The following is a 12,191-nucleotide window of genomic DNA, read 5'->3' as shown; positions in this document are numbered from 1 at the left end:
AGTTCTATTAGAAGAGAATCAGTAATAAAGATAAACCTGATCAGTTGCTCACCGAAGGTTCATCTTAGTTCTGTACTGTTTATATTGGTACCAGTTAATGTTATAGTTGATTAATAAATTATTCTAGGTAATTCTTAGAAATAACAGTAAATTCTGATACTTTACCAAAAATTACCTGTTCTATTATGAACATACCTATAAGTATAAAATTTTTTTTATGAATAACAATAACGCATTATTTAATAAATAAGTTGCGAGTCGAAGATGAATGGTAAAACGAGTTAAGTATCTCAAAACGTGTAAGATAGACGTATTTATTTATGTGTAAATATATATTGTAGTGTAGTTATTCCTATTTTGTTGCTGTTTACTAAACATTACAAATTAGTATTAAACAACAGGCTGCTTGTATATTTTAAACTAGTATTAAACAACCGGCTGCCTGTATATAAACTTTTAAACAACACAAACTAGTATTAAACAACAGGCTGCCTGCATATTTTAAACTAGTATTAAACAATAGGCTAGCCTGCATATTTTACAAACTAGGTAAACAACAGGCTGCCTGCATGTTTTAAACTAGTATTAAACAACAGGTTAGAAAGAGACAAGTAAAATTCAGTATGGTAGCTGATACAAACAAAAGATAGATCTTGATAAAACAGGCTTTAAAATAGATGTTGAAATTTGTTATAACTTACCGATTTTGTTAAGCTGATAAATAGTTGAAAAATATAACAGGAAGCAGTGGTAAAAATATAGGTGTGTACAAGCATGTCTTAATAAAGAATAACACCTAATAATTATTTCCGTTCATAATTGTTTATTTAGTATTCTACAACAAAATACTAAATGCGTCAATTTATCACGTGTTAATAAATATGATGGTGTTATTTTCTACAACAAAATAAAGAATAACACCTAATAAATCAAACTTGAAGAATAATTCGTCTATCACGTTCATACTATTGTTTATTTAGTATTCTACAACAAAACACGATGGCACTATGTAATAATTTTTATTTGATACAAAAACTACGAATAAAAAATTCTAAAATGCTTAATTATCAACATTGACTACAATTACCACTGAAATTTAAAAGTAGTTTACTATTTATCAGTCCTCACATGGACAATGGTAAGTTTACGAACTTGTAACACTAAAATCTAGGGTTTAATTCTCATTACATAACCAAACGAACAGTGTATCTAATTCTGCAAACTGTTGTGAGCCACGAATGTAGGAAAACATGTAGCTTTCTTATTCCTCTTACCCGAAAGGAATCTAAAATCGTTGATGTCTAAAAGAAAACGCCCTCCCCCCGACCTACAGCTGTAAGTCTACGGATTTACAAAGCTAAAATCAGCGGTTCGATTCCCCTCGGTGAGCTAAACAGACAGTCCGATGTAGCTTTGTTGTAAGAAACACAAACTGAAAGATAAATAAATTATTACAATTGGTTTTTTAATCATTTCTTGGCAAAGTGCTATTTCTGGGGGTTCCATGTTATAGGCGTTAAAATTGAGAATGATGCGGTTATAATGGTGTTTAGACTAATAGAACTGCTTTACCGTAGGTTATTAATGAAGTAATTCATGCTGTTAAACTGACGCTTTGTTACTATATATCACTTTTTAAAGCTTTTCAATAATATTTTGGAAAATTTTATATCTCAATTTTTCCATTTCTTTTGTGGTTGAAATTGATTACTTCTTTTAAATTTTTCAAATAAAAATGGGCGTGGCGCTAATGCTAGTATGTCAAATTACAGATCAGAATATTTAGGCTTAAAACCGTGATTTCGCGCTGAACAAGTTGCACATATTTTATAACCATGACAGTTTATCTCGCTATTCGTGTAAGCTTGTCTTATTTAGCATCAGAATCAGTGCTTGAAACCTAAGGATTTCTCCTGTGGCCATTTCAAAATGGCAAATTCTATTTGAAAATGTTTCAAATTTTCGAACATTTTACGCCCTCAGCTGAGATCCTCAAACGTGTAATCTTGAGAACAATAAATAATTGGAAATTGGTAAAATAATTATTTGCTGCGTAACACACGTTGTACGGTTTCAACCAATAGCAGAAGACTTTCAACAGAGTACGACGCAACATAGCGCAATATCTCCACGTTCACACATAATTTGTAAAGTGAACGGCCTTGGCATAGGAAAATAATATAAGGAGTTTCGTTTGTGGGTGCAAACGTGGGACGTTCTAAGAAAAGGGTTGTTCTTAAACTTTCCTCTTATGAAAGATAACTTTGGCAAGGTTATTGTTACCGCCTATTATAACAAAGATGAAATAGATAATTAACAAAATATTGCTGACAAACGCCTTTAACGTTTCAGGACTTAAATATATTCTCAGTGAGAATCCAATATATGAAATAATTATAAAATAAAACAACTCAATTTATCCTAACTCCAGAATCACAAGTGTTTTTTAAAAGAAACGACTTAACAATGAAGATCATTTCACCGTCTTTTTTATACTACAAATAAATAATATTTAAAATGAACGACTTAACAATGGAGACCAGTTCACTGTTTTGTGCTACAAACAAGTATTGTTTTAAATGAACGATCTAACAATGAAGATCACTTCACTGTCTTGTTGTGCCACAAACAAGTATTGTTTTAAATGAACGATCTAACAATGAAGATCACTTAACTGTCTTGTGCTACAAACAAGCATTGTTTTAAATGAACGATCTAACAATGAAGATCACTTCACTGTCTTGTGCTACAAACAAGCATTGTTTTAAATGAACGATCTAACAATGAAGATCACTTCACTGTCTTGTGCCACAAACAAGTATTGTTTTAAATGAACGATCTAACAATGAAGATCACTTCACTGTCTTGTGCTACAAACAAGCATTGTTTTAAATGAACGACTTATCAATGAAGATCACTTCACTGTCTTGTTGTTTTTTGTTTGTTTGTTTTGGAATTTCGCACAAAGCTACTCGAGGGCTATCTGTGCTAGCCGTCCCTAATTTAGCAGTGTAAGACTAGAGGGAAGGCAGCTAGCCATCACCACCCACCGCCAACTCTTGGGCTACTCTTTTACCAACGAATAGTGGGATTGATCGTAACATTATACGCCCCACGGCTGGGAGGGCGAGCATGTTTAGCGCAACGCGGGCGCGAACCCGCGTCCCTCAGATGACGAGTCGCACGCCTTACGCGCTTGGCCATGCATCTTGTTGTGCCACAAACAAGTATTGTTTTAAATGAACGATCTAACAATGAAGATCACTTCACTGTCTTGTTGTGCTACAAACAAGTATTGTTTTAAATGAACGATCTAACAATGAAGATCACTTAACTGTCTTGTGCTACAAACAAGCATTGTTTTAAATGAACGATCTAACAATGAAGATCACTTCACTGTCTTGTGCCACAAACAAGTATTGTTTTAAATGAACGATCTAACAATGAAGATCACTTCACTGTCTTGTGCTACAAACAAGCATTGTTTTAAATGAACGACTTATCAATGAAGATCACTTCACTGTCTTGTTGTTTTTTTGTTTGTTTGTTTTGGAATTTCGCACAAAGCTACTCGAGGGCTATCTGTGCTAGCCGTCCCTAATTTAGCAGTGTAAGACTAGAGGGAAGGCAGCTAGCCATCACCACCCACCGCCAACTCTTGGGCTACTCTTTTACCAACGAATAGTGGGATTGATCGTAACATTATACGCCCCCACGGCTGGGAGGGCGAGCATGTTTAGCGCGACGCGGGAGCGAACCCGCGTCCCTCAGATGACGAGTCGCACGCTTTACGCGCTTGGCCATGCATCTTGTTGTGCCACAAACAAGTATTTCTTAAAATGAACGATCTAACAATGAAGATTATTTCACCGTCTTCTTGTGCTACAAATAAATAATATTTAAAAGAAACGATGTAACAGTTAAGATCATGTTATAAATTTATAACTCATGTAAAAATAATTGTTACTGCTTTTAGTAACTAAAATTCATGACATTTAAAGGAAGAATTTCAACAGGTAAAGAAATATCAGATACTTGAAATAATTAAACTGATAGACGAAATCGCGCAGTTTTGATAGTACTGAGCGTGATAGCAGAAACCTAATATTTATTACAGTACTTGACCTGACAGATTAAACTATGTAGTTGTGAAAGTATTAAAACTGTTAAAGGAAATAGCGTAGATTGGACAGACGAATCTGTCATAGGAAATTTTATAGTAATAACAATAGCTATACATGATATAAACAATTGTAAAGTTTTCCAATATCTCATTGTAGGAGAGCTGTAAGTTTAGGTAATTACAGCAATGGTTCCATGTTGCTTTGATCTGAAACAAACAAGCAAGTTTACACAGTAACTAAAACAGACAATGGAAACAACGTACTCATGATATTGTTTGTTTGTTTGTTTTGAATTTTGCAGAAAGCTACTCGAGGGCTATCTGTGCTGGCCGTCACTAATTTAGCAGTGTAAGACTAGAGGGAAGGCAGCTAGTCATTACCACCCACCGCCAACTCTTGGGTTACCTTTTTTACCAACGAATAGTTGGATTGACCGTCACATTATAACGCCCTCACGGCTGAAAGGGCGAGCATGTTTGGGGCGACGGGGATGCGAACCCGCGACCTTCAGATTATGAGTATGCCGGGCTCACTCATGATATATAAATTCGATTATGCTCATAAAAAATTAAATTATATACCTAATATTACAGACTGGATCTTTAAACCAATTAACACACGGAAAAAGAAACTACAAAGAAATATTTAAAATATAAGTTGAGTTCTTCAGAAATTCGTTATTTTTTTTGTTCCTTAGCAAATATAGTTGTTTAAACCACGTGGTTACGCAGGATTTAAAAGATTGAAGATGGAACAGAAAAAATACAACATATGGTCTAAAGATATCTGTTTGTTTTACTTATAAATACAGATATTCTGAAAGATGTTTTCTTCTTTTCAAGCTTTTTGCTATCTGCTTCTGATACAGGTGCAGCTTGTTTCAGCTGTTCGAGCCGCCTAGTGGCGCAGTTATATGTCTGCTGACCTACGCTACTAGAAACCCGGTTTCGATATCCGTAGTGAGCAAAGCACAAGTAGCCCATTGAATAAGCTTTGTGTTTAACTACAAACATCAATTTTTTTGCCCAAAGCTACAAATGATGTAATCTGGGCTTAACTGTTCCTAATTTTAAAATGATGGACTAAAGAGAAGACAGTTCTTCGGTTACTGTTACCTGTCCGGATCTATTATCCCTCGGATTCACAGTCCAGATACGCTATTATTTAGGCCACAATCGGCCTCTCATGTAGTATTGTAAATGTTTAGTAACTGAGTGTTTTAAAATCGTGAAATACCTTTGCAAAGACTCTTCGAGTCAATCAGACCAGATAATAACAATAAAATAAGCGCAGATAGTGCTTGGGACTTCATGTTATTTTCTTGGTTATCATCGGTCGATGTCCACCTTATGGTTAGTTTGTCTGGTTATAGGTCGAAGGATCTTAGATTCGAGACATGACATAGTCCCATTGTCAGCTGTGAGTGATAAAACTATTTATTATTCTCAAGCCAGCTGAACAAATCCTCTGTGATACTGGGTGTAATATCCTATATAGTCCTTATACCATAATCATAATGGTATCTCATCTGGCTCTTTAGTTTCCATGCAAAATAAGTATCGCTCAGGATGAATATTCCGATTAAAAGGTTTTATTTCTGACTGCAGAAAATATTCATTGAAATATATCTCATACACTCGCAAACATCACAGACACAGGACCAAGCTTAAAGTTATAACATTTCACTGTCTTATTACAAATCTCGGGCCCAGGTGGTTAGAGCTCTCGACTTGTTATTTGAAGGTTGCGAGTTCGAATCCATGTCACACTAAACATCCTTGCATTTTCAGCCGTGGAGTTATTATAATGTAACCGTCAATCCCACTATTCATTGGTAAAAAAGATTAGCTCAAGAGTTGGCGGTGGGTGGTGATGACTAGCTGCCTTCTCTCTAGTCTACACTGCTAAATTATGGATGGCTAGCGTAGATAGCCTTTGTGCAGCTTTGAATGGACTACTGAAGAAAACCATGCAGTCTTGTATGAAGATTATGTGTTGTTATGCAGGAAAACAAAAAACTATTATGTGTTGTTATGCAGGAAAACAAAAAACGATTATGCCGGTGTGTTTAGAGAATTCAGAAAATAACTAGGATGTTATAATACTCATAACTAGGATGTTATGATACTCATTACTAGGATGTTATGATACTCATGACTAGGATCTTATGATAGTCATGACTAGGATGTTATGATACTCATAACTAGGATGTTATGATACTCATGGCTAGGATGTTATGATACTCATGGCTAGGATGTTATGATACTCATGACTAGGATGTTATGATACTCATGGCTACGATGTTATGATACTCATGGCTAGGATGTTATGATACTCATTGCTAGGATGTTATGATACTCATAACTAGGATATTATGATACTCATGGCTAGGATGTTATGATACTCATGGCTAGGATGTTATGATACTCATGACTAGGATGTTATGATACTCATAACTAGGATGTTATGATAGTCATGACTAGGATGTTATGATAGTCATGGCTAGGATGTTATGATACTCATAACTAGGATATTATGATACTCATTGCTAGGATGTTATGATACTCATGGCTAGGATGTTATGATACTCATAACTAGGATATTATGATACTCATGGCTAGGATGTTATGATACTCATGACTAGGATGTTATGATACTCATGGCTAGGATGTTATGATACTCATGGCTGGGATGTTATGATACTCATGACTGCCCCCGCTAGTACAGCTGTAAGTCTATGGATTTACAACGCTAAAATCAGGGGTTCGATTCCCCTCGTTGGGCTCACCAGATAGCCCGTTGTGGCTTTGTTAAAAGAAAAACACATACTCATGACTAGAAAGTCGGCTAAACTACTATATGTTTCACGTGTCATCGTAAAGTACATGATAAGAGAGATGTACAAATACAATATGAATAGCTAGTGCTATCAGATGTACAAATACTATCTGAATAGCTAGTGCTATCAGATGTACGAATACAATACGAATAGCTAGTGCTATCAGATGTACAAATACAATGCGAATAGCTAGTGCTATTAGATGTACAAATACTATCTGAATAGCTAGTGCTATTAGATGTACAAATACTATCCGAATAGCTAGTGCTATCAGATGTACGAATACGATACGAATAGCTAGTGCTATCAGATGTACAAATACTATCTGAATAGCTAGTGCTATCAGATGTACGAATACAATACGAATAGCTAGTGCTATCAGATGTACAAATACAATACGAATAGCTAGTGCTATTAGATGTACAAATACTATCTGAATAGCTAGTGCTATCAGATGTACGAATACAATACGAATAGCTAGTGCTATCAGATGTACAAATACTATCTGAATAGCTAGTGCTATCAGATGTACGAATACAATCCGAATAGCTAGTGCTATCAGATGTACAAATACTATCCGAATAGCTAGTGCTATCAGATGTACAAATACTATCTGAATAGTTAGTGCTATCAGATGTGCGAATACAATACGAATAGCTAGTGCTATCAGATGTACAAATACTATCTGAATAGCTAGTGCTATCAGATGTACAAATACAATACGAATAGCTAGTGCTATCAGATGTGCGAATACAATACGAATAGCTAGTGCTATCAGATGTACAAATACTATCCGAATAGCTAAGTGCTATCAGATGTACAAATACTATCTGAATAGCTAGTGCTATCAGATGTGCGAATACAATACGAACAGCTAGTGCTATCAGATGTACAAATACTATCCGAATAGCTAAGTTATCAGATGTACAAATACTATCTGAATAGCTAGTGCTATCGGATGTACAAATACTATCTGAATAGCTAGTGCTATCGGATGTACAAATACTATCTGAATAGCTACTGCTATCGGATGTACAAATACTATCTGAATAGCTAAGTGCTATCAGTAACGTTCAAGACATTTCAAACAGTAACTTAACTTGATTTTAAATCTCAGTAAGTGAAATACAAGAGTCTATTATTGACCAGGTTCGTTTGGATTATTTTGTAAAAAGAAGAATAAAAACTCCTAAACGCATTTTATTTCTTAACCTTTAAAGAACGTTTGACACATGTAAGCCGCGTTCAACATGTTATTTTTTTTAACTTCTCTTTGGACAAACAACAATAGAAGTAATTTGAAACATCTAGAAGCTCTAAACTAACAACATTTGCTATAATTTAGTTCGTGAACCTGTTATGTAGATATGTTAGTCCTTCGTTGTGTAGATATGTTAGTCCTTCATTGTGCAGATATGTTAGTCCTTCATTATGTAGATATTTTAGTCCTTCATTGTGTAGATATATTAGTCCTTCATTATGTAGATATTTTAGTACTTCATTGTGTAGATACGTTAGTCCTTCATTGTGTAGATATGTTAGTCCTTCATTATGTAGATATTTTAGTCCTTCATTATGTAGATATTTTAGTCCTTCATTATGTAGATATTTTAGTCCTTCATTGTGTAGATACGTTAGTCCTTCATTGTGCAAATACATTAGTCCTTCATTGTGTAGATATGTTAGTCCTTCGTTGTGTAGATATGTTAGCCCTTCGTTGTGTAGATATGTTAGTCCTTCATTGTGTAGATACGTTAGTCCTTCGTTGTGTAGATATGTTAGTCTTTCATTGTGTAGATATGTTAGTCCTTCATTATGTAGATATATTGGTCCTTCAACCCACTATGTAGATATGTTAATCCCTTAACTTATTATATAGATATGTTAGTCCTTCATTGTGTAGATACGTTAGTCCTTCATTATATAGATATTTTAGTCCTTCGACCCACTATATAGATATGTTAATCCCTCAACGTTTTGTGTAGATATGTTAGTCCTTCATTGTGTAGATATGTTAGTCCTTCATTGTGTAGATATATTAGTCCTTCATTGTGTAGATATGTTAGTCCCTCATTGTGTAGATATATTAGTCCTTCATTGTGTAGATATGTTAGTCCTTCATTGTGTAGATACGTTAGTCCTTCATTATATAGATATTTTAGTCCTTCGACCCACTATATAGATATGTTAATCCCTCAACGTTTTGTGTAGATATGTTAGTCCTTCATTGTGTAGATATGTTAGTCCTTCATTGTGTAGATATATTAGTCCTTCATTGTGTAGATATGTTAGTCCCTCATTGTGTAGATACGTTAGTCCTTCATTGTGTAGATATGTTAGTCCCTCATTGTGTAGATACGTTAGTCCCTCATTGTGTAGATATGTTAGTCTCTCATTGTGTAGATATGTTAGTCCTTCATTCTGTAGATATGTTAGTCCTTCATTGTGTAGATATATTAGTCCTTCATTGTGTAGATATGTTAGTCCCTCATTGTGTAGATATGTTAGTTCCTCATTGTGTAGATACGTTAGTCCTTCATTGTGTAGATATGTTAGTTCCTCATTGTGTAGATACGTTAGTCCTTCATTGTGTAGATATGTTAGTTTTAAATAAAACACATTTATTTATTTGTTTTAGAACAGAGCAGAATGGTTTATTTGTATTGCATCCACCGAACTTTAGGGCCTTGAAATATAGTTATAAGCTGTCAAAGAGATTTCCATATTTTGTCAAACTTACGGTTATTTATTACCATCCAAGAAGACTATAATTTACGCTATGATTCACCTCTGATATAACATTAAATGAACCATAAATATATCCGAAGTGAAATGGACGAAAATGTAAATATGAAAACGGGAACATTGATTAATTTATTACAATAATATTTAAGTAAATGTGGCGTAGTTTTCTATCCAAACTATTTTAACTAAAGTCCCCTATGTACAGAGACATCTTACGGTGAAAACAAGCTACAATCTAATGAAATCAGCTTACGTCTGAATTTGTTGTTATAATTTAAGGTATCAAATTAACAGAAAGAAACCTGTTTGTTTATTCGAACCCTGACAAGTACAACCAAGTTGAACAAGTGTTATATTCCACAAGAAAACTAGTGACTCATTCAACATTTTTTTAAATTATTATATTACGAAAATTAAAAACACATACTAAGGAACAAGATCTGAGCTATTACTGAAATTCTAACTGATTCAACTGTCTCCGTATCGCAGTAATCAGACTCAATAATCACGAGGCACAAATGCCATCTATGAGCAGTAAAATATACTAACATTGTCAAAAAGTTAAATTAATATTTAACGAAAATGGCATGAGGTTCCTGAGTCCTTACGTTAGCACAATAATTGCAACTTGAAAGAAACCAGCTATTATTGGTAGTCTGACTGAATCACTCGTTTCGTATTCTTTTCGAGATAACTGTTTTGACTTACCTCTTTTCACAGTATACAGTACTTTAGTTTGCTTGATATCACCCATTGTCGCTTTCCCTCGGCGTTACACTAGCGTTATCTGACCGTCATTAGCTAATTTTGCCTAAGATTGGCATTCTATAACCTGATTTTCCTATTGGCATCGTGCTAACATCCACTGACTTGAGTTTCTTCTACTGACATCATGTTAGTATTATCTGGTCTTGTTTAGTCAACCTTTGACATAATCTAATATGGGTTAGTTTCTCTAACATCACTCTCACAGCTTATAGTATGTTTTTTAAGTTTATTTATGAGTTTTAATTTATGTTACTGTCTTATGACTCGGTTCCTACGAGTTCGTTCATTTCTTTGATATAACATACTATCTTATTACTTCGTTTCTTCGGTTGAACTGCTGTACACATACCTAAGATATGTAATCAACTGAAAGTTAACTTATATAGCTTGAAACTTTTGTAGTTTTCTATTGAAGATTAGGGTTGGTGAAACTATATATATATATATATACAACGAAGCTTGTTTTAAGGATAAGAAATCGGCTACAATACTTTAAATGAAAGTCAAGAGATACGGATTTTCAGTATTGTACTTATTATTTATTCATATTTCTTTAGTCTGATTACAACTTTTAGACCACTAGTGTTACCATTATTATGTAACGCTGCACGTGGTCGAAACGTTGTAATAAAGTTAAACGAATATAAATTATAAACAAATAATCTACTCAACAACTGCGTCATTTACATAATGCAGCTGTTTAATAATACGAACCAGGACCATGTGAGAAAAAAAAAACACAGATGTGAGTGCCAATGTTTACACCAATGCAAACTTAGGGTGTTTTCCTTCGTTTATTATTGAAACTATACTACCTTATGCAGGTTGAGATACGAATCAGTCTCGTGTAGGGAGCGCGAGATATCTCTTGTAGGGTAAAACAAGAAATGCTCCCAACCGGTGTGAGCGTCAGTTATGTTCAAGAGGAAGAAAGAAAACGTCCTTAGCATCCAAATTACACCAGACGTAATCTTAGGTAAGATATAGAATACTGAAAAGTATGCAGTTATAACTTTCAGAGTTATTAAAGGTACATAATTTAATAGCGAGGTGAAAGCTACTGAAGGGCAAACATCACGTTGTTAACTTACCCTTCAAACAACAAACTAACCAAAGGAAGCTACGGTGTCGTCTTTGATCTTTTTATAGGTTGACTGTAAATAATAGATAAGTGTAACACTGAGCAATGACTTACTTCAAGCATAATTCACTTAAAGTACCTACTAGCCTCGACGTATGCATAAAGAAATAATTGTAATGTTATAAAAAGAGCTCAGTTAAAAAGAGGAATATCCAATCAGAACGCAGTTAAAAAAGAGTACATATCCAATCAGAGCTCAGTTAAAAAAAGAGTACATATCCAATCAGAACTCAGTTAAAAAAAAGAGTACATATCCAATCAGAGCTCAGTTAAAAAAAGAGTACATATCCAATCAGAACTCAGTTAAAAAGAGTAATATCCAATCAGAACTCAGTTAAAAAAAGAGTACATATCCAATCAGAACTCAGTTAAAAAAAGAGTACATATCCAATCAGAGCTCAGTTAAAAAAAGAGTACATATCCAATCAGAGCTCAGTTAAAAAAAGAGTACATATCCAATCAGAACTCAGTTAAAAAGAGTAATATCCAATCAGAACTCAGTTAAAAAAAGAGTACATATCCAATCAGAGCTCAGTTAAAAAAGAGTACATATCCAATCAGAACTCAGTTAAAA

This window comes from Tachypleus tridentatus, unplaced genomic scaffold (genome assembly GCF_004210375.1).
Source record: "Tachypleus tridentatus isolate NWPU-2018 unplaced genomic scaffold, ASM421037v1 Hic_cluster_1, whole genome shotgun sequence".
NCBI lineage: Eukaryota > Metazoa > Arthropoda > Merostomata > Xiphosura > Limulidae > Tachypleus > Tachypleus tridentatus.
The sequence above is the reverse complement of the archived record's forward strand: the minus strand, read 5'-3'. Positions refer to the sequence as shown.